This window comes from Anabrus simplex, chromosome 4 (assembly GCF_040414725.1).
Source record: "Anabrus simplex isolate iqAnaSimp1 chromosome 4, ASM4041472v1, whole genome shotgun sequence".
Classification (NCBI taxonomy): domain Eukaryota; kingdom Metazoa; phylum Arthropoda; class Insecta; order Orthoptera; family Tettigoniidae; genus Anabrus; species Anabrus simplex.
The window spans coordinates 171015737-171031220 of NC_090268.1; positions in this window are offsets into that span (position 1 = coordinate 171015737).

Sequence of the window (15484 nt, forward strand, 5' to 3'; positions counted from 1 at the left end):
TCCCAGTCACCTATAGAATCTCAAATAGCTCGGTCCAATCAGTATTATCTAATGGGTTTTCTAGATCTACAAACGTTATGTACGTGGACTTGTCCTTAAATCGTTCCTCTAACATCAGACATTAAGTCAGGATTGCTTCCAGTGTTCCTACCTTTCTTCTGAGGCAAACTGATCCCCTCCCATCTGAGCTTCAACTTATTTCCACTCATCTGTAAATAAAAAGTATTAGAACTTGTCAAGCATGCAATACTAAACAGATGGTGCAGTAGTTTTCACACTTGTCAGCACCTGCTTTCTTGGGAATAATTACAACATCATTCTGTTGGAGTTTGGATGGCACTTCTCCTTTGTCATACATCTTACACACTAAGTGGAATAACCTCGCCATGCTGGTTTCTCCTAAGGCAGTCAGTAATTCTGAGGGTATGTCAATCAATTCCAAGGGCCTTGCGCCTGTTCATGTCTTTCAAAGTTCTGTCAAATTCTGGGCTCAGAATTGGGTCTCCCTTTTCATCAGAATCAGCCGCCTCTTCCTGTTTTAGAACCTTATCGTCTACTTTTGTTTCTTGATACAATTGTTGAATATGAGGACCGTTTTTGCAAAACTTGCTTTCTGCAAAAAATTGGTATTGATTCACATTCATATTGAAGCCCTTTATAGGATGGTGAAACCTCTTTTTGTATAACTTGCTTCTTGCTGCAGTAATAGTCGATAAAATTTAGCGAGCTTTTGGAAAACTAGTTTTCTACTACTTAAGAGTTACAGCAATACTTGCTTTCTACAGGAATGATTTTTATTTTGAAGTCATTGAAACTGTTAATATTCTAACTGCATGGATTTGGTTTAAAATTAATACGACAATGGTCCTCTTGTTCGTGTTAATAAATATCTTATAAAATTAGAATGATCTTTCTTTTTGTGGTTTCTTTTATATTCATAAAGCGTTATGCCAAAGACAATGTTTAAATTATTTTGAAGACTATGATGTTGAATAATTTTGAGTGAAAGGTGGATAAAATGTCCATGTAAATAAATTTCATATAACAAGAATAACATTCTCTTCTGAATTAACTGATGGTGGTGGTGATTATTGTTTTAAGAGGAAGTACAACTAGGCAAGCATCCTCTATATAACGCTAATCAGAGGGAAAACTGGAAGGAATCCGACACTTCGAAAAATGAAGGTATCGGCCAAATGAAGACAAAGGCCACGAAGCGCATAAAAATGACTCCCTAGGCCTCCATACGTAATACCATCGGGGTCCGAAAAGAACAAGAGTTGACCAAGGGAGGTCGGCTAGGATAGATGAAAGTGAGGAGCCTGGATCAATTAAGTGGAAATAATGCCGGTACTCAGCTAAGGGCCCCGTGGTCGCCAACCCATGCTCCAAAGTTCAGAGCCTCTGGGGCCCCTCTTAGTCACCTCTTACGACAGGCATCGGATACCGATATTCATCAGAATGTACATATCAGAAATTGCAGCAGTGGTGTACTGTAAACTTACACTGTTATTAAATATGTTTAATTGATGGAAAAGTCAAGATCACTCATGTTTTAGTAAAAATACTAACACTTTCTTCACTAATATTTTGTGTAGAATGCAAGTTTTGAAAGAACTGTTGACTTTTGGTCCCTCATACAGTGTACGATTCTTAAATAAAACCCAAAGATCGCCCTGTAATACGCACTAATTATAAAATTGATCAACAAAAAAGAAAGTTTATAACTAAAAAGCACTTCTTGGAAAACAGTATTTTGTCTCTCCTGAAAAATTTCACTTTTTTACAAAGCAAGTTTTGCAAAAACGGTCCTCATATGTTCCTGCCATTTTTTTTTTTGCCTTTTCCTCTTTCCCTGGAAGTGGTTTTTCATCTGAGCTCTTAATATTCAAACACCTGGTTTTCCTTTCTCTAAATGTTTACTTGATTTTCCTGTACACATCATCTACTTTTCCTACAACCATACAATCTTCTACATCCTTGCACTTCTCTTTCAGCCATTCTTCCTTAGCTATCCTGCACTTTCAGGTATTGTATATCCTGAGTTATCCACTGATTCTTGATCTTACCGACCTTCAGCAGCCCTGCTTATCTCATTGTTCATGACCCTTCATCTATGGTGTTTCCTTCAGCCTTTTGATTCGGTCCTTGTGCATCATGTTCCTTGAAACAATACCTCACATCTTTCCTTCAACTTGTTTAGATCCCATCTCCTTGCATTCTTGCCCTTCTTCAATTTCTTCTAATTCAAACAGCTGTTCATGGCAACCAAGTTTTGGGAAGATTTTGCAATCCAACGTGCGGTGTCTAGATCTGCCTTATCATAATGAAGTCTGTTTGATACCTTCCAAGGTTTTCAGATCTTGTCCACGCATGCAGCCATTGTTTGTGGTGTTAGTGAGGAGTAATTATGATCGGTGCAAAATTCAACCTGCCTACTTAGTTTTTAATTCCTTTGTCCCAGTCCAAAGTCTCCTACTGCATTACTTTCTCTTCCTTAGCCTACCACTGCATTCCAGTATTGTCACAATTAGATTCTCATCTCCTTTTACGTATTGTATTAAATCGTCTATCTCTTCATATATTATTGATTTCTTTGTCAGCCACTGAACTAGTAGCCATATAGACCTGCACTATTTTAGTAGACATTGATTTGATGTCTGTTTTAACAATAATTCGTTCACTATGCCGGTCATCGTAGCTTACCTGCTGCCTTATTTTCTTATTATTAAACCATCTCCTGCATTTCACCCATTTGATTTTATGTTAATAATTCTGCATTCACCTGACCAAAAATCCTGCTCTTCCTACCAACTACATCAAACTTCAGTCGATTTTCTAACCTGCCACAACGATTCAAACTTCTAATATTCTATGCTCCAACTTGCAGATTCCAGTATTCATCTTCCTGATTGCCTCTTCTCGTGTAGTGCACTCCCAGAGACACGAATGGGGGGACTTTTTTTTCCTCCAGAATATTTCACCCATGAGAAAGCCATCATCAGCACATCATTCATTCGTATAGAGAGGGCTGCATGTGCTCGCAAGTTAGTTATGGCTGTAGTTTTATGTTGTTTTCAGCCATGTAGCAATATTAACATAGTTAAGCCATATTAAATATTATTACAAGGTCATATCAATCATCCAGACTACTGCCCTTGCAGCTTCTGAAAGGCTGCTACCCCACTTTCAATAAACTATTTGTTAGTCTGGTCTCTCAACAGATACCCATCAATATGGATGCACCTATGGCTTGACTATCTGCTTCATTGGGACGCACAAGCCTCCCCACTATGGTAAGGTGGTTCACAGGGGAGGATTTTCTATGATAAAATTAACAAAACTGAAAAGTTTATCAGATGGAGTATTTATTCCATTGTGAGAAAGATGTAATTCTAGTTTAGTTTTTTTTTTTTTAGCATAGTACATATTAGTAGTGTTCTAATGAATGGAGTCTCAATGTTAACAGTAAATAAGCCTTCATATTTTGCTAGTAAATGATCTTGTGTGTCCCATATAAGGTATAAGGCTCAAGTTCAACTCTTTTGTAATGTATCTGTTATAATTAATTCCATTTATGCATGTGTTTCTCATTAACAGGTGCTAATGTTGATCCCCTTAAACCTAACTATAATTTTTTGTCGTAAACATTCAAGGGTAAAAGAAGTGAATGTTTTGAACAGGGAATTTATGTATGGAAATGTGCTTTGGGAAATGTGAATTTAGTCTCCACTTCTTGAGTCAGCTCTGAGTTTCCTTCTGAATGCATTAATGTTTGTAGTACTATTTTTTTCTTGCTATAGGTGTTCTGTAAGAACGCTTTTGCATTGCCCAGCAGATGAAGCAGTTAAAATTGTAGTAGAGATGTATAAGTAGAAAGTTCAAGTAGGAATTATTTTACTTAGAGCCTCTATCAAGATGTCACTGTAACATAGTAATGCTGTCTGTAACACTAGTGATTGGCTTTTGGTTGAAGTCTGCTTCTCAGTTCATGATTTTATCTGAAGATCTGTTAAAGTGCTCCCCTCCATAATATACAGTAAGTGGACATCGCATACAAGGTAGCTTCATTTATTTGCCAAACCTTTTGTTGTTCACTTTGACGGGAACTATTCAGATGCATTGTTTCCATTGTTGTTATGAATATCAGTTTTGTTCATGCTGTCAATGGTATAACAGATGGTTGATGCACAATGTGTACTTTGTAATAGCATATGTGCACTTGTGATTTTTGGAATAATCAGACTAGTGTAGTAGCTAGGGTATTTTCTTAATGTGTATCATTGTAAGATGCAACTATGCCACCATTATTTCAAAATCTGTAGGAGTTAAATAACTTTGATCAGCATGCATACAAATGTGCTTTGATTTTATGGAAACATGAATTCAATCTTGCAGCTATAATTTAAAGGGTAACTTAATATACAAGACTTTATTTAATTTGCTCATATCTGTGATAACCTAATTGATACCTCCATGAAAGATGTGTATTTGCATGTTTGAGATTGTTTAGATTGTAAATCTTACATGATGTGTATATAATATAGTCTGTATGGCAGCAACATGTGACTTATTGATCCTTTCAGCTAGCTTCAGAGTTTTCAAAATGAAGTCTTTCTTATATATATATTTTTTTATGAAACCTCAATGTAATTGTAAAGGATATTGGGTGAAATAAATTAATATCTTGGGTTGGAATGTTTCTCTAACTCTGTTATTGAAATTGGTTGTTTTCTCTGGAGTACTAGAGTTTATTGCAGTGTACATAGCTTGCAAGTTTACTATTGAATCTTTCTTTCTTAATGGAAAAAGTCATATGTAATATGTTGCCCTATGATAATCTAAAGCCAAGGATGGTAAACTGTTTGGTATAATATGTCACACTTAATGTCTACTTGCAGAAACATAATTTATTTTTTCAACTTGTTAGAAAAGTACTACCACCACCAAGCTCTTTTTTTTTATTTTTTTTAATAGCATAAAAACTATGAAGTACATGTGATTCTGATAAGCTAGTTAACTGTTTTTTCCTTGATATAAAAATGTTATACTCTTCAAGATTGTTTTCATTGTGCTTATACACCTTGAATGTTCTTGTTTTCCGCGTTTCACACGATCTCATTTTTGCAAACTATTTATAAGTAAATATGAATTCAGTTATTAATTATGAAACCCACACGGATATTATGGACTATTGAGTAGGCCAACACACTACCATCAAATTGAGGGGACTTCAGACATTTCGAAAACATTTTGCAAAGTATGTTCTAAACGGCTCGTTATATCAAGTTTTTAGGCACGCACTGTGAAAAGTGTATCCATTATCCATAACGTTATAATTCTGATTTGATGGCACTATTGACAATTTTAGTATATATAAAAAAGTTTTAGAAGTCTCCTAACTTGAATGACTTCAAACACATATATGAATTCTTCTATTGTCCAAAGAAATTCAAGCTATAGGTGATATGGGACACGCATTTGTAGTTTTAATAGCTTAAGAATGGAACTACAAATTTTTATTCTGTAAAAACAGTTTACAAAATGAAACTGTTACACACACACACACACACACGCACACACACACTCTCTCTCTCTCTCTCTCTCTCTCTCTCTCTCTCTCTCTCTCTCTCTCTCTCTCTTCAAATATATAATTTACATCATTCTCAAAAGTAAACTTTTCCTTCCTCTCACTTGGTGCTGGCAACACCAGATTAATTTTAGCTTCCTTCACATTGTCTGTGTCCTCCACGCTGGGAAACACAGACTGTTTTACTTCTGGCAAAGAGGATGCGGAAACTAACTTCAGCTGTATTGGTGTTCATTGCTTCGTTCAGAACACCAAAATATCACTTGTATTGCTGCATTATTCCTTGAAGATATTCATACTTGACAAAAACAAATGCTCTTTCATGCACATTGAATGAGCAGCTTTATACCACTTTTTTTTTTTTTCACCATTCAAGCCAGCAGTTCCCAGGATAGATTTTTCAGGAACAACCTTAATTTTCTTCTGTCGAATATTGTTTACTCTGGGAGCGTAGCGAGCATATGTCAGCATCTCCTCAAATGATTGGGTCTATACCTGATCTATATTAACAAGATTTTCATCATTCATGGGTAGTTTCTTCACCAGAGCATCTGGTTTGAAAGGGTTGATACCAGTTGCACAAAAGCTTCTCTGAATATTCTTAGCCTCCTATGCAGCATTTTTTGAAAGTCTGTTTCAACAAATTTGGGAAGGCATCTTTGTTGAGAGTCCCTTTTCTATATTTCCTCCAGTCATTCAGGACAGAACACCATGTAGGTATTGGGAGTCTAAAAGCCTTGCATCAACAGGCTGCAATAAATGTGTGGTGTTAGGTGGGAAGGGTTACAGAAGATGTCACATTTCTAACACTGTTTGATCACTCTCAAGGAAAGGCGACTCGATGGTTAATCACCTATTATAACTTTCCGTCCCTGTAGGCATTTCCGATGAGGCCATAACCAGTCATCAAATGCAGGTAGATCAAACCAACCACTCCTGTTTCTGTTATATCTACTACTCTTTGGGCCACCTTCCTTCCAAGTATCCCACATATGCTCTACTTTCTAGAGAACTTATGATGGCTACCATCATGAAGGAAATGCTTTTTTTTTTTTTTTTTTTTTTTTTTTTTTTTTTTTTTTTTTTTTTTTTTTTTTTTTTTTTTGGAGTGATCAGTGATTTTTTGGTGTGCTTTGTTTCCCTTTTCACCATAACACATGTATTTTCCAGATAATCAGACAAAAAAATTTTGCTATAGTTGAGTACGTTCCTAACTGGGACACACTAATGCCTCACTGATGTTTTGGAAGTATTCATTCACGACTACCGGGAGGACTCAATCCGAACCTTTTTGTATTCTCACGGAGGTGCACAGAAAGATTTTCAGAATCCTTTCCAGAAATGGTGTCCATTCCAATTTGCCCTAATAGATCAAGTTAACCTTTGACGGTGTAGCATTTATTGTTCGTGTGAGCGGTAATCTGCAGTAGGCAGCTTGTAATAGTCAATGAACTTAGTTCTCACTGAGAACTTTCTGCCCACAGTTTTTCGCTTTGTGCTTCTCATTTAAGTTGCTTTCAAGTTTGGACTTCAGGGATGTTAAATGTAAAATGACAGTTTGCCTTATTTTACAACACAAATATCATTCTGAAGGTTTTCTGGGTCATATTTACAATGTGGTGTGGCACCGTAACATTTGATGAATGCAGTTGTCTTGGAAATTAAAAGAAAATACTTCAACTCAAACAAATACTGTATGTTTGAGGAATGTGGTGATAAATTTGTCAGATTTAAATGCTTTGGTAGTAGTGATTCATGAGCAGTTTTTGATGAACAATTCATAAATGAGGAAATGTAGTTCTTTGGCAATTGGACAGGTTATTGCACCCATCAGCTGTTCATGATGTTTCATATTTCAAAACTGCCATAAATGTATTACTGTAGGTGGTGATTTTTAAAACTGTCAAGTTATATATATATATATATATATATATATATTTTTTTTTAAATACATTTGAGTCCCACTTATCTGACTTAAACAGGTTGGGTGTGAGGTAGGATTATGAGGAATGTTACTTAACCCTTTATAGGGCAAAACTCTTTTTGTTCATAATGGCCAAAAAGTAACATACTTACCTTCTAAAGTAAATACTAGAACCAACAAACCTTTAATCAATAGCAGCTACATCCTTTTATGATAATCACTTCTAAAATTGTTTGGCAAAATTTTAACCACAATCCTATTAGGGACACGCATATTTTGTGGTCAATAAATTAACCACATCCATAAATTATATTCATTTATTGGATTTGTTTTATTGGACTCATCAACTATGGTTTTGAATATACATTCAGAGAAGAAAATCATAAATATCTCAAGTGAAGAAGATAAATTCACAGTACATTGGGTCCAAATGGGCGAGAGAATACACAGCTTTGAAAACTATTGGGCTCTTTTGCTCTATTAGTAAAATTATACTGTGGAGGCTGCTGAGTTAGACTCAAGGAGTCCGAGTCTGGTTCAGCATCAGAATATGAATCGGATGTTAAAACTAAAGATTGCTGGCTCTTATCTGCTTGGTCCGCATCAGCTGGATCATACATGCTCCCATCCGAATCCTCTTCCATCAACAGTGCACTGATGGTACCTGCCATTGCTTCGCCACTGCTCGTTCTAGTACCTGCTCTGGTATGAATAAGGCATCCTCAGCATCAGAATCACCACCGGCTTCTGAATCTGTTCCTAGTGTATCCCACAGTTCCTCAATTTCAGATGTTCGTAGACGTGGCATGCTTCTGCGACAGTATATATAAGAAAAAATATAAGACAAACTGATTTATTAAAATAAAAGATACAATAATAATGCACCAGCATTATCTCTCTCTTCATCCAAGACGTCATTTTGCACTATGGACTTTCTATACTATTTCAAGGAGCATCTAAACAAGCTATAATACCTTTACGAGAGTTTTCAAGTTAGTTCTTTCATATTATTTTCTCCGTATCATCTAAGCACAATACATTCTTATCAATATTTCAACTTTAGTCTACAAAACACACTTTGTACTCACCTAATATCACAGTAAAACCACAGGAAAATGGACAAGAACCAATAATTTAGCAAGAAAATCAAGACCTGCAAAATGAAAAAGTGAGGTTAGATTGGACAGCTGGTTACAAAGCCTAAAGTATAATCACATATATGGCTACAAGTTTCGCAATCAATTACAGTCATAGCAAAAACTATTACTTTTACTAATAACTCACTGATATAACATAGTATTATGCAAATAAATAACAGAAATATTAACTTACCGGCTGAATAAACTTCGTGTGCTACTATTAGCTATCGGAAATGCATTGTGGTTAAATTTTTGACCACAAAAAACCGCGGACGCTTCTCTCTGATGGTCGTACTGAAAACTAATGTTGTGGTTAATGTTGGAACCACAAAGCGTTCTAGCTGAACATTGATGATGATAAGGTTGAGTTTTGTAGCTAAATACAATATATATTCAACCTTATCCGAGGTGGTTAATTAATTAACCACTATCCTATAAAGGGTTAAAGGGAAAATAGGAAAGAAGAAATTGAATTTGTTACAGCTGTATTGTTGATATGGCTGATTTTTATTTTCACTGCACAATACAATTAAATATTTGAGCATAAAAGGATGTTAATACAGATTTTAATTTATTTTTTAAAGTTTGTAATAGTCTTTTGCTTGCTTGTTGACTGTCTTTTCTATGCTGTCATGTCATGTAATCTCTGTGGAAGTAACCCATCGGTACTGTAGGTTTCTTCTTGTTACACTGCCTTATTTCCATACTGCTTCAAGGGCTTCGTATCCTCAGTTGTATGCCATTTGAGCACCACCTTCAGCTACGTTTTCTTCCTCTTCTGTTTCTTTTTCCACAGTTAACAATGCTGACAATGTCTTCATCAGTCACAACTACACCTCCGGACATGTGTTTCAACATACAGTTCATGCTTTCTATGCTAATTTCTTAACTGTGAAAATTTTTCTTTGACTCCTTACTTAAAGTTTTCCACGGTTTGTCAGTTGAGTCTGATGAAACGGAATGTCGGGTAAGCAAAGGTCAGTTAAGCAAAAATCTACTGTAAATCGCATGAAAAATTAAAAAACACACGTTATACATTTCAGGTTCTTTTTCTTTTTTTTCTGCCCTAGTGATCAAAGCATAATGGAACAACGTAAAGTATGTCAGCTTACAGTGGTCATTAGGGGATATGCAGTTTCCTGTCAATACTGGAAGGTTGAACATTATATCTATGCATATATACACTTGCACCTGAATGGGATCAGGGAACATAATGTCTTTACAGTGTATTTTATGTTTTCATAAAAGTAATTTGATGATATTGCAGAGAATAATGTTGGCCAGTCATCTTAATAAAAACACATAAATGTAAGTAATGTTGGCATAGTCCCATCAGTGTGATGTTCAGTTTCTGTGAATGTGTTCATCCATGGGGTTTCTATGGTGGCTTGTGACTCCTTGTTCTTCAATAAGAGGTAACGGTGTATCATAACTCTTCAGTGGTACTGGGATAGGAATTTCAGTGAGGCCATCCTTCACTAATTTAACTGTTTTGTATTTATTCATGTGAGCCTTATGTTTGTTAAGTCCATAGGAAGGAGTTATATCAGGTAAGCATTGATGTAGGAACTTTTAGGACATGGTGCATGCTTAGCAGTGTTTTCTACCATAAGTGATGTGTAGTATATTTAAGTAGTCGCTAACAGCTACAGCTTGATGGTGGTTCACAACCCAAGTGTGGTCGACAAGTGAATGTATTGTGTATGTGTTTGTTGCTTTAATATATATACCATACTACTGTAGTGCAGACTAATTCACGAAATTCCTGCTGTAAAATCAGTGTACCTCATTCAAAGAGCAACGTACAAGACTTGCATATATACACTTGCACCTGAATGGGACTTGGTTGTATCCTGTATTTCATGGAGCAAGTATTTGTGTTTAGCTCCTGATAATATATATAATGTTCTTTACTGTAGGAAGGGTATTCCAGGAAAGCAGTGCATAGCATCTTTCAGGATGCTTTGCATGATTAGCAGAGTATTTTCTTCTATTACAACAGACGTATAACATATTTAATTAGTTGTTGGCAGCTATTATTACAATAAAATAGATGTTAATGTTCCTAACACTAACTTGGATGTCTGAAGAGATTTTTAGGCCAAACGTGATTATGGAGAAAAGTTTCAAAATTGTGTGGTAGTTGCAAGACTAGAAAAATCAGGGAAATCATACCACAGCATATGAATTTTGGAATTTTTACGTCATGGATATAACATATTCCACTGAGCATTGCTTCATCTGGTTTGAATCCTGTTGTGCTTTTAGCACATTTTGGAGAATCTGGAATTAAGCTGGTGTTCATCAGTTTGATGCACTTAAGCAGGTAGTCATTCTTCCTTGTGGTTGTAAAGTTATATTGTAGTAGTATAAAAGCATTTTGAATGATGTACACTGGTATTTCATATCATAGAAATCCACACTTAATACAGACTCTTTTTTAAATACTGGAGGAAATAAAGCCACATTGGACCAAATAACAGTTGGGAACTGGTAATATAATTTAATTGGTATGGTGTTCTGCATATTGAATTAGTACCCATGTTTGAGGTACGTGACTTTCTGTGATTTCTTATCCATACTAGTCCATGATATGTCATGATGGTGTCAAAATGCAATGTTGGGAATACAGACATGAAACTGTGATTATAGCTGTTGGTAGCAGATTATGTTCTTATTATTTTGTTCATATTTGTTTTTATTCCGTAGCTGTTCGTATTTCTTTGTATTTGTGTACTTTTTTCGTCTGTGATGTATTAAAAATTTCAAGTTATCCCGTTTTGATATCTTTGCTTGAGAATTAATTGTGGATCCTAAAATAGTTACTAAGTACATTCTGTTCTGTTACAAACAACTGGCCTGAAATCAACAGACCGTATAGGAGTAAGGATATGATTACATGCAAATCATTTATTTTGATGCATGTTATGTTGTAATTTATGGTCTGTATGAACATATGTCTGCTGTTTGAAGAAAATGTAAATAATTTAAAGCTGTTTAGAAGGATGCTTTCACAGCCCGTAATTGTAGACATGATAAGCCTTTGGGCTTTTGCCATGTCAAGCTTGGAGCTCAGATGACGTTGTTGGCTCCCAAATGGAAAACCACCATACAATGAGCCATCTAGTGATGAATGACAGTACCACTTACTATAGACCAACGGTAAAGCATTCTTAAATTCATACCTTCATTATTGGAGAAGTCTTTCTTGTAAACAGTTGAGATTTTCTTCTGAAGATGTGGAGCAAAGTTCTCTGCTAAACGTAAAGAATTTCACCTTGTTTCCTTTGCAGGCTAAAAACCCAAAACCTTATCATATCTACAATTTTAAGCTGAAGTGAATGACGTAGGTATAAACATATTGGACACACTTTTGTGTCATTTAAGTTCATGTACATTAACATTAGTATATTCAGTACAACTTGTAATATTTGTATCTCGCTTATTTGGGAAGCTGCAACTCTGCACATCATTCATTGGTACCCTTTGGACTGAGGCCTGTGGAGTTACCATAGACACTAAGAAAAGCTGGGGAATTACAGGAGAAAAATACAGTATGTGGTAAGGGGAATTATTGCCAGTAAGTGCTATACTCAGCTTTAAAATGTTTACTGCTAGTGTATACTTTCTAAATCCTGTTTCTGTTAAAAATATTATGACCAATTGTTAAAGTTGTTATCATCATAAAATATCAAAGCCGTATTAATAACAGTACTGATGATAGTATTTTTTATAATTATTATTAATCAGTCGTATTATGGAATAAAATAGTGTACTGATAACAACTGTTTGTGATTAATAATATTAAAGAGTTTTTCCTAACACCATTTAGTGGCTCAACACATTAGGAGGAATTTCTTTTTGTTCAGATTACATCAGTTAATATTAGGTTTTATTTATAAATTAGAATTAAGATAATTTTGATATGTGAAATAATACCTAATTTTTGTCGTCTTCTAAACATTACACTATGGGCTTTATGTTGGCTACATTATTTGAATTGCAATACTTGTTGGATGTATGAAAGACAACAGGATTGGAAATATTTGTGTTTTTTATTGGTAGTGTACGAATCTTACCTGAGCATTTATGAACCCACAAAACTGTTTCCACAAGTTTTGTCATTAATACTTTATCCTACAGATTTGGTAACATCTGTGTCAGTAACGTACAGTACATTTTGATATTTCTTACTTTACATGTCCGGATTACACGTCGTTATTCGAAACGTAGCAACATAAACTGTGGTTTCAGTAGCAAGTATAAGATCTTCCTTTGTGCAGAATTGACCTAGATTTATACAAGTCAGCAAATGCTGAATGCTGGAACTGCTTCAAAATCATCCACACAGGGAAAGGCAAATTATGTCCCGGTGGTAGCTCTTCCTTAGTGGAATGACGGCTCTCTCCAGAAAGTTATGATGGGATCGAAGTCTAGGTATTAATATAAACAAAGAAATCTCTTTAATCCTGAAGTTGGTGGAAGCTGGCTGAAAACATGGAAGAAGTTCGGAACGTCTGTGTTATTTGCATGTACAGTGGAACCTACTTAGTGCGTTCCTCATTAACACGTTTTCCCACTTACCACGTCGTAAATTAGAAGTCCCGATTCTCATCATATTAAATGTATATAAAGGAAAAGTTTCATTTTCGGGGAGCAAGCCGTTAGCCTCAGGAATGTTCAGTTTTGCTTGCCGGTTAGCTTTTTTGCTTTACGCTGCACCAACACAGATATGTCCTATGGCGACGATGGGATAGGAATGGGAAAGGATCGCCCGTTTCCTTAATTAAGGTACAGCTCCAGCATTTGCCTGGTGTGAAAATGGGAAACCATGGACAACCATTTTCAGGGCTGCCTACAGTGGGGTTCGAACCCACTATCTCCCGATTACTGGATGCTGGCTGCACTTAAGCGACTGCAGCTATCGAGCTCAGTTTGCCGGTTAGCAGTCAGATTGCTGAATAGCAGTGTGAGCCTGTTTGTGCTTGTATTTCGCATTCCATTCAGAAGGTAGAAATGTATTTTTTCTTGAGTGGTACAGTCACGCATAGCTAATATTTGTCGCGTGATATAGTAGTCTATATCTGAATTAGGAACATAACCATATGAAATTGACTAGCGTGGTGCATACTTATCTTGTGATCGCCTAGTTATAGACACGTAAAATATGAAATTCCTTAATAACTTAATGAAGACAAAATGAAAATCCGACAGAAAATGGACTTTTGAGTTTCGACTCGATCCCTCAAGTTGGTCGAAATTTTGTTTGGTTCAAAATGGCTGCCAAAGTCATTCCTTGCAGTTGCACATGGTTGAATGTAACCTCCAATTTATTGTCTAAGATTGTGACCAGAAAATAATGTTTAATAACCCAGTGCTCCGAAATAAGTCTTCTAATAACATTTGTTTTAGAAAGAGTGTGATCCGCAATAATAATTTGATATATTCGTTGGCCCCTGTGCGTGTTTTCGTATTTGTTTGGTTTTCTTCACACCTTTCAGTGTACCGGTACTTACAGAAAAGTTTTTCATATGTGTTCTCTCGTTGTTTTCACACCTTTTAATGCTTTCCTCTCATCTTGGGAAATGGAAGATAGGCCTATAGTTTTCAATGTACCCACGGATACGTGACGAAAAATGCCCTCGTCGGAAAAATCTTATCTAGTGTTTCCATATCCCTGCTGATTAGTTTTTATTCGTATATTCATTAGTACGTTTTCTTGCTTAACACATTCTCTTTTCTTGGCCCCTGCAGAAACATCTTGACGAAGTTTCACTGTATAATGTACCTGGTTGGTATTTACTTACTTCATAAAGTGTGCTTCGATGTACTGTTTTGTGCACCAACACAGGTCTTATGATGGCAATGACATAGGAAAGATCTACGTTTGGGAAGAAACTGACTGTGGCTTTGATTGAAGGACAGCTCCAGCATTTGCACGGTATGAAAATGTGAAATCACGGAAAACAATCTTCATATCTGCCAACAATGTGGCTCGAATCCACCCTCTGCAAGCTCACGACTACCTGACCTGAACTGCAGTCACCTTTCTCTGTCGCTTCTGTGTACTGTGTGTTTCTCTTACATGAGACATGCAATCTCGAGAACATTCATTGTCCGTGGTACTAACACAGGCCTTTTGCATCAACACAGGAAGGTTGGAGGATAAACCTGGGAAACTCTCATGCCGTGAGACAAAGGAACCAATGCTTTAAATAGTTGGAAGCGGTCATTACCGAAAGCAGCAGGCATATTAATACCTTAAGATGCAAATATTGTGTGCTGAATATTCTATTTTTCATGGTGTAGATATTGTTGAGAAAAACACTGAATAGGTAGACATTTAGGATATCAATCAAATTGTATGTTCTAGCCCTTTAATCATGTACAAATTATATGTTGCATTTGAGAAGCAGCTGTGTTAGTGGGAGTTATAGAAGTGCACTTGAATACAAATGAAGACTCTCGTAGATCAGTTGTAAATCTTGTTGTGTGATAAGCAAGATTCCAACAGAAAATAATCTTCCAGTTATCAGTGTATTGGGAAATATTTATGTATCATATAATGTACTATCATTATAATACTCTGAAATACATATTATTACGTGCTGTTCTTGTATTAATTGGATATTTCATCATAAAAGCTTAATTAATTTTGTAAGCTGGTGTTTGACTTGGGGTGTTCGTCATTCACAATGCAAGAGATCATCTTTACTGTACATGCTCAGGTAAGAAAGCTAGCAGGAACATTATATATATACTGTTACAGGAAACTGATGGAGAGCAGCATCTTAACAAGCAAGACTGTGTGACTTCACTGGCGGAGGCTGC